This window comes from Mobula birostris, chromosome 11 (genome assembly GCF_030028105.1).
Source record: "Mobula birostris isolate sMobBir1 chromosome 11, sMobBir1.hap1, whole genome shotgun sequence".
Taxonomy (NCBI): Eukaryota; Metazoa; Chordata; class Chondrichthyes; order Myliobatiformes; family Myliobatidae; genus Mobula; species Mobula birostris.
This window is the reverse complement of record NC_092380.1, coordinates 15,603,535-15,616,007: the sequence shown is the minus strand read 5'-3', so window position 1 is coordinate 15,616,007 and position 12,473 is coordinate 15,603,535.

Sequence of the window (12,473 nt, the reverse complement as noted above, 5' to 3'; positions counted from 1 at the left end):
AGACATACAGAATCTCCTCAAACTCCAAATGAAATATAGCCGCTCTCTTGCCTTTTTTGTAGCTGCATCAGAATGTTTGGTCCAGGTTAGATCCTCAGAGATATTGACATCCAGGGACTTGAAATTGCTCGCTCTTTCCATCTCTGATCCCTCTATGACTGGTGTGTGTTCCCTCGTCTTATCTTTTCTGAAGTCCACAATCAGTTCTTTAATAAAGTGGTATCTAATAAAGTGCATACAATGCACCCTGTTTTCTTTTTTACTATCTTGATGTGCTTCCAAACACATGCGACCTTCCTGGTGGCCAAAAAGCTAAGAAATCCGACTTAAAACATCACTAAAAATACCCTTTCTGAGGTAAATTTTGTTAAATTATCGGTGCAAACAGTGAAGGGGTGAGTGATGGTGAGGTGAGTTAAGGGGATAAATCGAACAGATGGAGTTCCGATGCTGGTGCAGCTGGTCCGGGAGGGAGGCTGGATTATTCTGAGCGCCGAGCTGACTTGAAGAGCTTGAGAGGGGCTTCGGGCCGGGCGGCGAAATCCAAGCCCGGAGTGAGTTGCTGGGCAGTGTGGCCTAGGCCCGGGGTCCTTCGCAGCAGCGGTGCCTGAGTCCCTAGTGTGAGGTCTGATACACCATTGAGACATTTTAAACGCTGGCCCAGATTAGAAGCGAGAACCGATTTCGCCCGTTCTCTGCCATGTTCACTCCTCTCTCCAGTGTGCCGGAGCCTTTTGTTGTTCCATTGTTGGGTCAATTTAAACACCGGCCCGGATAGACTGAAAAGACAGGGTGTCGGTCGGGACAAGAGCCAATTTCTCTTGTTCTCCGCAATGGTCATCTCCATGGCACTGAGGCTATGAAGACTGCAGCGGCTGCTGAGCTCCATGCCCCCCAGTATGATAAGCAAGGCTTTGGGCCTTCTCTGGGCTGCTCTAGGGTTCAGATCTGAGGGGTCAATTTTGGTTCAGAATATTGTTGTTCGCCTCAATTGTTTGTGCGATTTTTTTTTCTTTCTCCTGCACATTGGGTGTTGGTCTTTCATTTTTATTTTTATTCTTTTTTCCTTTAATTGTTTTTTTTTTGGGTTTCTTGCTTGGTAGCTACCTGTGAGCAAGCAAAGCTCAAGACTGTATAATTTATACATTCTTTGATAGTAAGTGTACTTGAATCTTGACTTGAATCTAATTATGCATTGCATGATCTGTCTGGATGGCAGACAAAACAAAAGATTTCCACTCTTTCTTGGTACATGCTTTGATAGCAAAACAGTACCAAGAAATACTGAAAGTGATTTAATTCAATCTAAAATCTGGGTCTTAAGTATAAATAAAGGTATATGATATGAATTGGCGGCAGTAGATTGAGAAACTGCATTACAATAGATGGCAGAAAGGAACGAGTGACTAACACGACCTAGTTTACAAAGCATAAGCAAATAAGAAAAACTGACAGAAATCAGTTGACCATCCATGGTCATCAAGAGAATTTATTCAAAATTAGATCTGAGTCAGAAGAAAAATAAGGTTCAGGTTTATTAGTACTGCCTCCAAGATGATCACAACCTTGTGGTTTGGAGGCCTGGGTGCCTCAACGACCCGGAGAGGTATGTTGGCTGGAGTCAGGGCTTTACATTTTGGCTCTTGGTAGAGTCACCCATGCCGAACAGGTCAAAGGGTAGAGGCCAGACTGGGAGTCCTCCAGGTTCAGGGGTTCAGCTCAGGGCTAACAACCCTGACAGGTCAAACAAAACTGTTACAGAATCAGCAATGAAGAATCCTTTAACATCTGAGTGTGACAGTATTCCTGAGTCTCCACCCAGGACTTGCATGACTGACAGGAGTGAAAACTGAGAGGAGGCTACTTATGGGACGAAGGAAGCCCTGAACATTGGCAGAGATGCGGTCCTTCGTTGTCACCCTGAACGCCAGTGGCCTAACAGACAGTAAGTAAGTAAGTTATTTTCACTGACATATGTCTTGAAATTTGCTCTTTTGAGTCAGAAGAACAGTGCAAGATATAAAAATTACTACGTTTCAAAAACATACAGTGTAAAGGAGAATAGCAAGGCAGCGTTCATGGATTCCTAGACAGTTCAGAAATCTGACGGTAAAAAGGAAGAAACTGTTCCTAAAATGTTGAGAGTGGGTCTTCAGACATTTGGAGAAGGACATGGATGGGAAAGGCTTAAGGGGTACAGGTAACTGGGGCTATTGGTCAGCATGGACAAGTTGGGCCGAAGAGTCTGCTGTTTTCCTCAGTGACTCTATGCTTTTATTTTATTCTCCCCTTTGATACCCTGTACATTGCCTCTCATTTCATTTTAATTTATTACTTTCCATCACTAGAAACCTCCTCCCCCTCTAACATTGTGTGTGTGTGCGTGTGCGTGTGTGCGTGTGTGTGCGTGTGTGCGTGTGTGTGTGTGTGTGTGTGTGTGTGCGTGTGTGCGTGTGTGTGCGTGTGTGTTTGTGTGCATGTGTGTGTGTGCACGTGTGCGTGTGCGTGTGTGCGTGTGTGTGCGTGTGTGCGTGTGTGTGTGTGTGTTTGTGTGCGTGTGTGCGTGTGTGTGTGTGTGTGTGCACGTGTGTGCGTGCGTGTGCGTGTGTGCGTGTGTGTGCATGTGTCCCTGTGTCTCTCCCCCTGCTGCACCATGCTCCCCTCAGACAATGCGAGACCCTGAAACCAGTGAAACCACCCCTGTACCTCAGTACGTGAATGATAAAGCTCACCACACCTTCCACCGACCAGCACAACCTGTGGCTGTTTGAAGATATAGACTACAGACCTAGTACAAACCTCCTAGTGATCCCCTATCCTCCTGTACACATGGACACCTGGACCACCCAGGGCAGTGGTTCAGGGACCCAGAGAGAGGGGGGGGGCACCGACCTTGTGACCACAAAGTCCTCCAGGTCATCAGGAGGATCAGTCGTTTCCCAGGGACAGCATTCCCAACAGTGGTCCTACCTACCTCCAGCTGGTTACACAGGGTAGGGCACATCACACGCACGATGCCAGAGCCTGGCAAACAGACACTCCACTCCCAGTTCTGCTTTGGGCACACACTTCCAGTCAGACAGGAAGGAAGATTCCTGGATTTGTTCAGCACCTCCTTCAAGGAATGAAGCAGTGCCACTAGCTCCTGGGAATCTCTGGCCTACAACTGCTCAGAGTTTAGAAACAGCATGGTGGATGGCCCTGGGAACACTGAGTCTGGGGATCAGGAGTCCGGTGTAAATCGAAGGAAGAGGGCAGCAGTTCACAAACTGCTCACCCACCATATCAGAGGGGAAGCAAGCCCTGGAAGTGAGGGAGTCATGCAATACAGCAATAGCCCCTTTGGCACAAGAGCAGAGGGACATAATCCACGTGCAGGTGAACAAGAGTACTTCCAATCGGCATCAAGGTCAGCACAGACACTGTGGGCTGAAGGGCCTGTTCCTGTGCTGTACTGTTTTATGTTCACATCACGGCTCCCCCTAAGCTGCGAGCACGCACGGCCACACAGTAACTGAAATGCTCCCGCACACATAGCCTTCACTGCCGCGCAGCTGGAATTGGATGCAGCTAGAACAGGATTACGAAACATAAAAAGATTTTCTTTGTTATACTGCATTTTATTGTACTCTCCAACAAATAAATATAATCAAAATTATGTGATTTTTCAATTTCCATTCTAAATGCTCTTAATATGCATATTACAAAAACAACATTTAAAGTGCCATACAGTTTCAGGCCATGTAAAAGTTTCCTGCACAAAGCAATGGTTGGTCTGTGCAGCTGTAAAAAAAATTAGAGGGAATTTCAGTTTACATCCATGCTGACTTTTTTGTCCATGCTCACTATAATTTCCTTTGCCTGCACTAGGTCCATTTCCTTCTATGGTTTGCCTATATAAATATCAAAGTATCTCTTAAATGTAATGATTGTATCTGATCCCACCACCTTGTTGGGCAGTGAGTTCCAGATCGCAACTGCTCTCAGCTTTCCCCACACACCCCCTTTAAAGTTCTTTCCTCTCACTTCAAACCTGTGTCCTTTTGCTTCAGAGTCGGGTCTTTTATCACCGACATTGGGCGGCACGGTAGCGTAGTGGTTAGCACAACGCTTTGCAGTTTCCAGTGACCCGGGTTCAATTCCCACCACTGCCCGTAAGGAGTTTGTACGTTCTCCCCGTAACCGCGTGGGTTTCCTCCGGGAGGTCTGGTTTCCTCCCACAGTCCAACGATGTACCAGTTAGTAGGTTAATTGGTCATTGTAAATTGTCCCATGACTAGGCTAGGGGTTAAATTGGGGATTGCTGGTCGGCACAGCTCAAAGGGCCAGAAGAGCCTACTCTCATTAAATAAAAAGTATCATGAAATTAGTTGTTCTGTGGCAGCAGTACAGTGGAATACATAAAATATACTATAACCTACAATAAGAAATATATCTAAACTAAAATAAGTAGTGTAAAAATAGTGAGGTAGTGATCATGGGTTAATTGTCCGTTTAGAAATCTGATGGCGGAGGGGAAGAAGCTGTTCCTAACTGTAGAATTTTGACCTCTTACTTTATTTAAGCCTCTTATGATCTTATATAGCCGTCAACTTCCTTCGCTCCAGGGAAACCAGTCCCAGCCTGCCCAGCCTTGATCCTGGGGGACTACATAGGATGAAGTGTAAATGAGGGGGAGGAGAGAAGAAGTAGTTTAACGTCGTTTGCTTGGTGCATTTCCCAGCCCATGTCACGCGGACCTGGGGATTGCAGTGGAAATCACTAGGATCCTATCAGCTTCGGGATCAGAATCCTGGGCCAGGGACTGGAGGCTGGAGGCCTGGCTGTGTGTGTGAGTGGGAGGAGAGGGGCTTGTTTTGCTGTTGTTGTTGCCTAACTGCTGCTTGTGTTGTCCTGATTATCATCGTGCGCATGCTTTGCTGTGATAACCCTGCTGGGCTGCTGCCAGCTCATCCTTAAGCCTGAGAAGAGTTTATTCATCATTTGGATTTGATGTTTCTCTCTGAACGACTTTTATGTTCTTTCTTTGTTTCATGGCTATCCGGAGAAGGCGAATTTCAGAGTTGTATATGGATACATGCTTTGATAATAAGTGAACCTTTGAACATACAGTCACACAAAAAGATAGTCACGTAGATACTAGTCCCTGAGTATCATGTCTTGTTGACTGATGGCGCATGGCATGTCGTTGGCAAGGACAAGCCCACTGCAGTCCAATCATCACACACTAAACAAAATAGTGCAGCCGCAGACGAACACAAACAGCTTGTCTTCCACCAAGCAAACTCTAGAGGGCAGCACCAACAGGAGGGGGAGCAACTCCCAACGCAGGTGGGTGCTGTTCCACACTGCCTCCAGCGCCTCCTCCCCAGGCGCCTGCAATAGGCAACCCCGCGGCATGAGGTCCTACTCCGCGCTACAACCGAGGCCACACAGCTCCCTCGCCTTTGGTCTTTCCAATGAAGCAGTGAACTGAACTTGTAGTAATCCACGTTACCAATGTCCAGCAGGGTCTAGCGATCACAAGAAAAACGTCCAAGACAATCACCCGCTCTGTTTGCTGGATCGCGCACCGCCTCTGACAGCTTCTTCCTTGGGTGGCTGAAGCAGGCTGCAACACAAAGTCCAACTCCACTGCTATTCAGTTACTTGCTAGTGTGGTAGGTGTTCTTTCCACTCAGGGAAGCAGCCATCATATTCAAAGACCCCTCCAAAATTGGCCATTCTCTCTTCTCCATCTTCCCATCAGGCAGAAGATACAAAATCCTGAAATCGCAGGTGACCAGAGTCAAGGATATTTTCTATCCCACTGTTATAAGACTCTTGAATGGATCTCTTACGCAATAAAGGTCAACTTTTGACTATTCGCTCTACCTTACTTGAGGTTCCTGATAACCAGCAGTGTCTGCGATTGTGAAAAAAAGAGCAAAGGACGAACAACTACACCTTTGGTTGGACCCAGAGAGCTGCTGCGTCCAAGCACGACGCCATTTTAGCAGGACAGTGGACTGTCCATTTTCTCAGCTGCCCCTCTCCCCACCGATTTAATTAGTGATTGCTTTATTATTGTCACATGTACCGGGAAGGGATACAGTGAAAAACTTTTGCTTGAACGCCATTCATGCAAATCAGTCCAAACATAAGTAGATTGAGTTAGGACAGAAGAAAAAGCAATGGAGGTCACAGAATGTTGTATTACTCTTGCAGAGAAAATGCAGTGCAGACCAACAAACTTGTTGTACGGGCCATGACAAGGTAGAGCAAGCAATCAAGAGTGATCTTTATTGTATAAAAGAGTTCAAGTGTTATGAATCTTATAATAGGCATCTGTTAGTCTCGTGAGACCACGGATTTGCTTGGAAGGTTTCCAGGGCGCAGGCCTGGGCAAAGTTGTATGGAAGACCGGCAGTTGCCCATACTGCAAGTGTCCCCTTTCCACACCACCGATGTTGTCCAAGGGAAGGGCACTAGGGCCGATACAGCTTGGCACCGGTGTCATTGCAGAGCAATGTGTGGTTAAGTGCCTTGCTCAAGGACACAACACGCTGCCTCAGCTGAGGCTTGAACTAGCGACCTTCAGATGACTAGACCGACGCCTTAACCACTTGGCCACGCGCCAAACAGTGTTATAATAGTCAAGAGTCTGAGAACAGTGAGATAGAAACATCCTTGGTTCTGTTCAAATGTGTTTTCAAGGTTGTGTGTCTTCTGCCTGACAGGAAGAAGGAGAAGAGAGAATGACCAGATTTGGAGGGGTCTTTGATTATGATGGCAGCTTCCCTGAGTGGGAAGTGTAGATGGAGGAGAGGCTGGTTTTCAAGCATTCACCGCCCTCTGGAATTTCTTGTGGTCTTGGGCAGAGTAGCTGATATATCAAGCTGTGATGTATCTGAATACAATGGTCTCTGTGAGGATCTATACAAATTGGTGAGACCACTAAGGACATGCCAAACTTCTTCTATCTTCTGAAGAAGCTTCCTTGGCCATAGTTCTACATCTTATGGCAGAGGTGTTGCCACCTATCCTTACAGATTGCAGTCTATCGATGGGGATGTCAATCCCCTCAGATCCCTTTGAGTGGGTACATGAAGCTGACAGCTTCCTCCTTTGTCAAGACATCTTTCAGTAAGATCTAAGATATTGTAATTCACTTCATTCACGGCGTTGACAGTTTTAAGCTCAGATAGATACCATTAAGCACTACAAGAATCCTTCTTTGTTGACTTCCCACCATTTTCCACCCTAAATGTGGAAGCTGGTGGTGAAGTTGATGGGTGCAGTTGCTAAAGTAGTGTAGAAAGAGTTGGGGAGTTGGGGTGTGTTAGCAGTGTGGACTTGCAGCATGGACTGCTCCATGTAGCCAACGAAAAGGCAGGCATAGCCGGGGCCCTTACGAGTGCCCATGGCCACACCTTTGGTTTGGAGGAACTGTGAGGAGCCAGAGAGTAATTGTTGAGGGCGAGGGCCAGTTTTGCCAGATAGAGGAGGGTGGCGGTGGAAGGGTCTGACTGTCAAGTTTTTGGCCAGAAGTACCCCAATTGTAGAGGAAAAAGGAAGCTTGAGGACTAAGGGTTAACAGAGTCATGGGGACAGCATGATAAGATGCAGAATGGGTCTATCTTACTTGTACTAACAAACAATAGATCACGTCATTAATGAGGGACCGTTTACCCTTGTCTGAAAGGCAATGTGATTCACACATAAAGTTGCTGGTGAATGCAGCAGGCCAGGCAGCATCTCTAGGAAGAGGTACAGTCGACATTTCGGGCCGAGACCCTTCATCAGGACTAACTGAAGGAAGAGCTAGTAAGAGATTTGAAAGTGAGAGGGGGAGGGGGAGATCCGAAATGATAGGAGAAGACAGGAGGGGGAGGGATGGAGCCAAGAGCTGGACAGGTGATTGGCAAAAGAGATATGAGAGGATCATGGGACAGGAGGCCTAGGGAGAAAAAATGGGGGAGGGGTGAAAAACCCAGAGGATGGCAGGGGGTATAGTGAGAGGGACAGAGGGAGAAAAAGGAGAGAGAGAAAAAGAATGTGTGTGTATAAATAAATAACGGATGGGGTACGAGGGGGAGGTGGGGCAATAGTGGAAGTTTGAGAAGTCAATTTTCATGCCATCAGGTTGGAGGCTACCCAGACGGAATATAAGGTGTTGTTCCTCCAACCTGAGTGTGCTTTCATCTTTACAGTAGAGGAGGCCGTGGATAGATCCTGCTTTCTCTGGCAGACAGAATGTAGGTGTTCAGCGAAACGATCTCCCAGTCTGCGTCGGATCTCACCAATATATAGAAGACCACATCGGGAGCACTGGACGCAGTATATCACCCCAGCCGACTCACAGGTGAAGTGTTGCCTCACCTGGAAGGACTGTCTGGGGCCCTGAATGGTGGTAAGGGAGGAAGTGTAAGGGCATGTGTAGCACTTGTTCCGCTTACAAGGATAAGTGCCAGGAGGGAGATCAGTAGGGAGGGATGGTGGGGACGAATGGACAAGGGAATCGCGTAGGGAGCGATCCCTGCGGAAAGCGGGGGGGGGAGGAGGGAAAGGTGTGCTTGGTGGTGGGATCCCGTTGGAGGTGGCGGAGGTTACGGAGAATAATATGTTGGACCCGGAGGCTGGTGGGGTGGTAGGTGAGGACAAGGGGAACCCTATTCCTAGTGGGGTGGCGGGAGGGTGGAGTGAGAGCAGATGTGTGTGAAATGGGGGAGATGCGTTTGAGAGCAGAGTTGATGGTGGAGGAAAGGAAGCCCCTTTCTTTAAAAAAGGAGGACATCTCCCTCGTCCTGGAATGAAAAGCCTCATTCTGAGACCAGATGCGGCGGAGACGGAGGAATTGCGAGAAGGGGATGGCATTTTTGCAAGAGACAGAGTGAGAAGAGGAATAGTCCAGATAGCTGTGAAAGTCAGTAGGCTTATAGTAGACATCAGTAGATAAGCTGTCTTCAGAGATAGAGACAGAAAGATCTAGAAAGGGGAGGGAGGTGTCGGAAATGGACCAGGTAAACTTGAGGGCAGGGTGATAGTTGGAGGCAAAGTTAATGAAGTCAACGAGCTCAGCATACATGCAGGAAGAAGTGCCATTGCAGTCGTCAATGTAGCGAAGGAAAAGTGGGGGACAGATACCAGAATAGGCACGGAACATAGATTGTTCCACAAAGCCAACAAAAAGGCAGGCATAGCTCGGACCCATACAGGTGCCCATAGCTACACCTTTAGTTTGGAGGAAGTGGGAGGAGCCAAAGGAGAAATACCACTCTGCTCCGTCTAGCGGAATTAGTCCTTACTCTTAATAATTTCTCCTTTGGCTCCTCCCACTTCCTCCAGACTCAGGATCTGTCCTGGGCCCGACACGTTGATGCAACCGTGAGGAAGGCCCACTGGTGGCTGTGCTTCACTAGGAGCTCGAGGGGCTTTGGTGTATCACCACAGACTCTGACAGCCCTGCAACGGAGAGCATTCTGGTTGGTTGTATCTCAGTCTGGCGTGGAGGCGCCAGTGTGCAGGATCAGAAGAGAACACAGAGGGCTGGAGTCTCAGACAGCTCCGCCACGGGGATAAACTTCACTGCCATCAAGGACGTCTCCAAAAGATGGCGCCTCAGGAAGGAGGCGTCCATCACTAACGACCTTCCCCATTTGGGACAGCACCTCTTCTCATTACTATTTATTCAATTTCATCGATTTTTATGTCCTTGCATGGCAAAATAACAACTTTTTATATCTTTTCTGCAGCAAAGTAACAAGCTTTGTTGATTGATTTATTTATTGAGATACAGTGTGGGATAGGCCCTTCCAGCCCTTTGAGCCACACTGCCCAGCGACCCCTGATTGACCCCTAGCCTAATCACAGGACAATTTACTACAGGAGTAACAAAGTAGAGTTCGTGGGGTTCATGGGCCGTTCAGAAATCTGATGGTAGAGGGGCAGAAGTTTTTTATAATTCATTGAATGTGGGTCTTCAGACTCCTGTAGCTCCTCCCCAGTGGTAGTAGAAGGAACAGTGATTAGGTGAGATGGTGTGTGTGGCGTGAAGGAGATCAGAAGTGTCAGCGGTCCTCCACAGGCTCCTGAACGGACATGAGGACATTCAGTCCTCGTTTATTGTCATTTAGAAATGCATGCATGCATTAAGAAATGATACAATGTTCCTCCAGAGTGATATCACAAAAAAAACAGGACAACCAAAGACTAACACTGACAAGACCACATAATCATAACATATAGTTACAACAGTGCAAAGCAATACCGTAATTTGATAAAGAGCAGACCATGGGCACAGTAAAAAAAGTCTCAAAGTTCCGATCGACTCCCGATAGTCCCCGATAGCAGGCGGCAGAAGGGAGAAACTCTCCCTGCCATAATCCTCCAGGCGCCGACAACTACCGATGTATTGGAAGCACCCGACCACAGCCGACTTTGAGTCCGTCTGAAAACTTCGAGCCTCCGACCAGCCCTCTGACACTGAGCACCGAGCACCATCTCTGCCGAGCGCTTCGACCCCAGCCCCGGCCGCCAGCAACAAGCAAAGCTGATGACTCGGGGCCTTCCCCTCCGGAGATTCTGGATCACACAGTAGCAGCGGCAGCGAAGAAGGCATTTCAGAAGTTTCTCCAGATGTTCCTCCGTACTCTCACGTCTGTCTCCATCAAATCAGGATTGTGCACGGCCCCCTACTTGACAAATAACAGACATCACCACCAGAGTGGCCACTGCGCGCTGCGTCGCACTGTCATCTTCTCCTCCTCCCTCAATAAGATGAGCCCCTGACCTCACAATTTACTCTGTTATAATCTTGTACTTAACTATTTACCTACACTGCCCTTTCTCTGTGGCTTTTACACTTTATTCTGCATTGTTATTGTTTTACCTTGTTCCATCTCAATGCACTGTGTGATGATCTGATCTGTATGAACTGTGTGCCAGACAATATTTTCACAAGAACATGTAGCAACAGTAAGCCAATAATCCTAATAATGAGGAAAAGCAGAGATCTTTCATGTTGTTTTACTGACTACCAAAGAGCTGTTTTGTGACTGCCTGTAAGGAGACAAATCTCAAGCTTGTATGCAGTATACATACTTTAATAATAAATGTACTTTGAACTTTGAACAAGATGATAAGAGGCATACAAAGTGTGAATAGCCAGAGCCTTTTCCCCAGGGCGGTAATCGCTAATACAAAGGGGTATAATTTTGAAATGATTGAAGGCAGTATGGGGGGGGGGGGATGTCAAAGGGAGGTTCTTTATTATGAGAGTGTGGGTATGTGGAACGGTTTAGGCAAACACATTGGGGGGCATTTAGATAAGCACGTGGACGATAGAAAAATTGAGTGTTATGTAGGAGCGCAAGGTTTGAGGAGGTTAAAAAGTTGGCACAACATTGTGGGCCAAGGAGACTGTTCTGTGCTGAATTGTTCTATGTTCCATAGTTTCAAGGAAAGGGGCCAGTCATTTAAAGCTGAGGCGCGTTGAAATTTCTTCAGAAGTTGTGAATCTCAGGAGTTCTCTGCTCTAGAGCATTGTGGAGGCTGGGTCAGCAGGTGTACTTAAAGTGAAGGTTGATATACTTATGAAGGATCAGTGGGCATCTGGTACAGTGGAGCAGATGAGGCCTGTGTGGTAAACCATGTATATAGGTTGTAACTGGGTTACCTGTCTGGACATGCCTGGACACGCCCCTCTGCTGACTGCTCCTGTGGCTCCTCCTACAGTCCCTGAATAAAGGTGATTGTGCCACTGCTCCTCCCCCAGTCCAGGACAGACATACAGCATGGACGTGGATCCATTTTACTGTTAATAAAAGCCTTTCAGTATTTACTCTACTTCCAGTCTTTTGGAGTAATTGATTGTACAACCTATACACATGGTTTACCACATTCTGGGACAGATCAGCCATGATCATGTTGACTGGTGGGGCAGCTTGAGGGGCCAAGTGGCCTACTCCTGCTCCGAGTCCCTTTGTTAGTTAGAAAGGCACAAGTTAATCTGGGACAGTCGGGAGTCTGACTGAACTTTCTAGAGAGGTGGAGAGTGGATGAGGGTGTAGCTTTGCTGTCGTCTACGTGAATTTTGGCTGGCTTTTGACAGGGTCTCATGAGAAGCTGTTCAATAAAGAGAAATAAAACATCAGATCCATGAAAGAAGAGTAAATTGTGTCCAGAACATCCTCCATGATGAGATGGAGCCAGGAATAGTTGTCCGTTACCAGTGGGGTCTCTCTGCACTTAGTCCCTGTCCCTTACTCTCTGTAATATATTACTTGTTCATCCATCATCGTCGTCGATGAGGACCTCCACACCATTAGGATGGTGTTGAGACTAGTGCATGATTTGAATTTAAGTGAGGGAGAGTTGCGCAGTGTCAGCCTCACTCTCTCTTCCCAATTCCCATCTGGATCCAGTGGCAAGACAGAGTCAAGACAGCTGGAGATGGGACTAGGCACAGTGGATGACCAGGACATCTTCTGTGC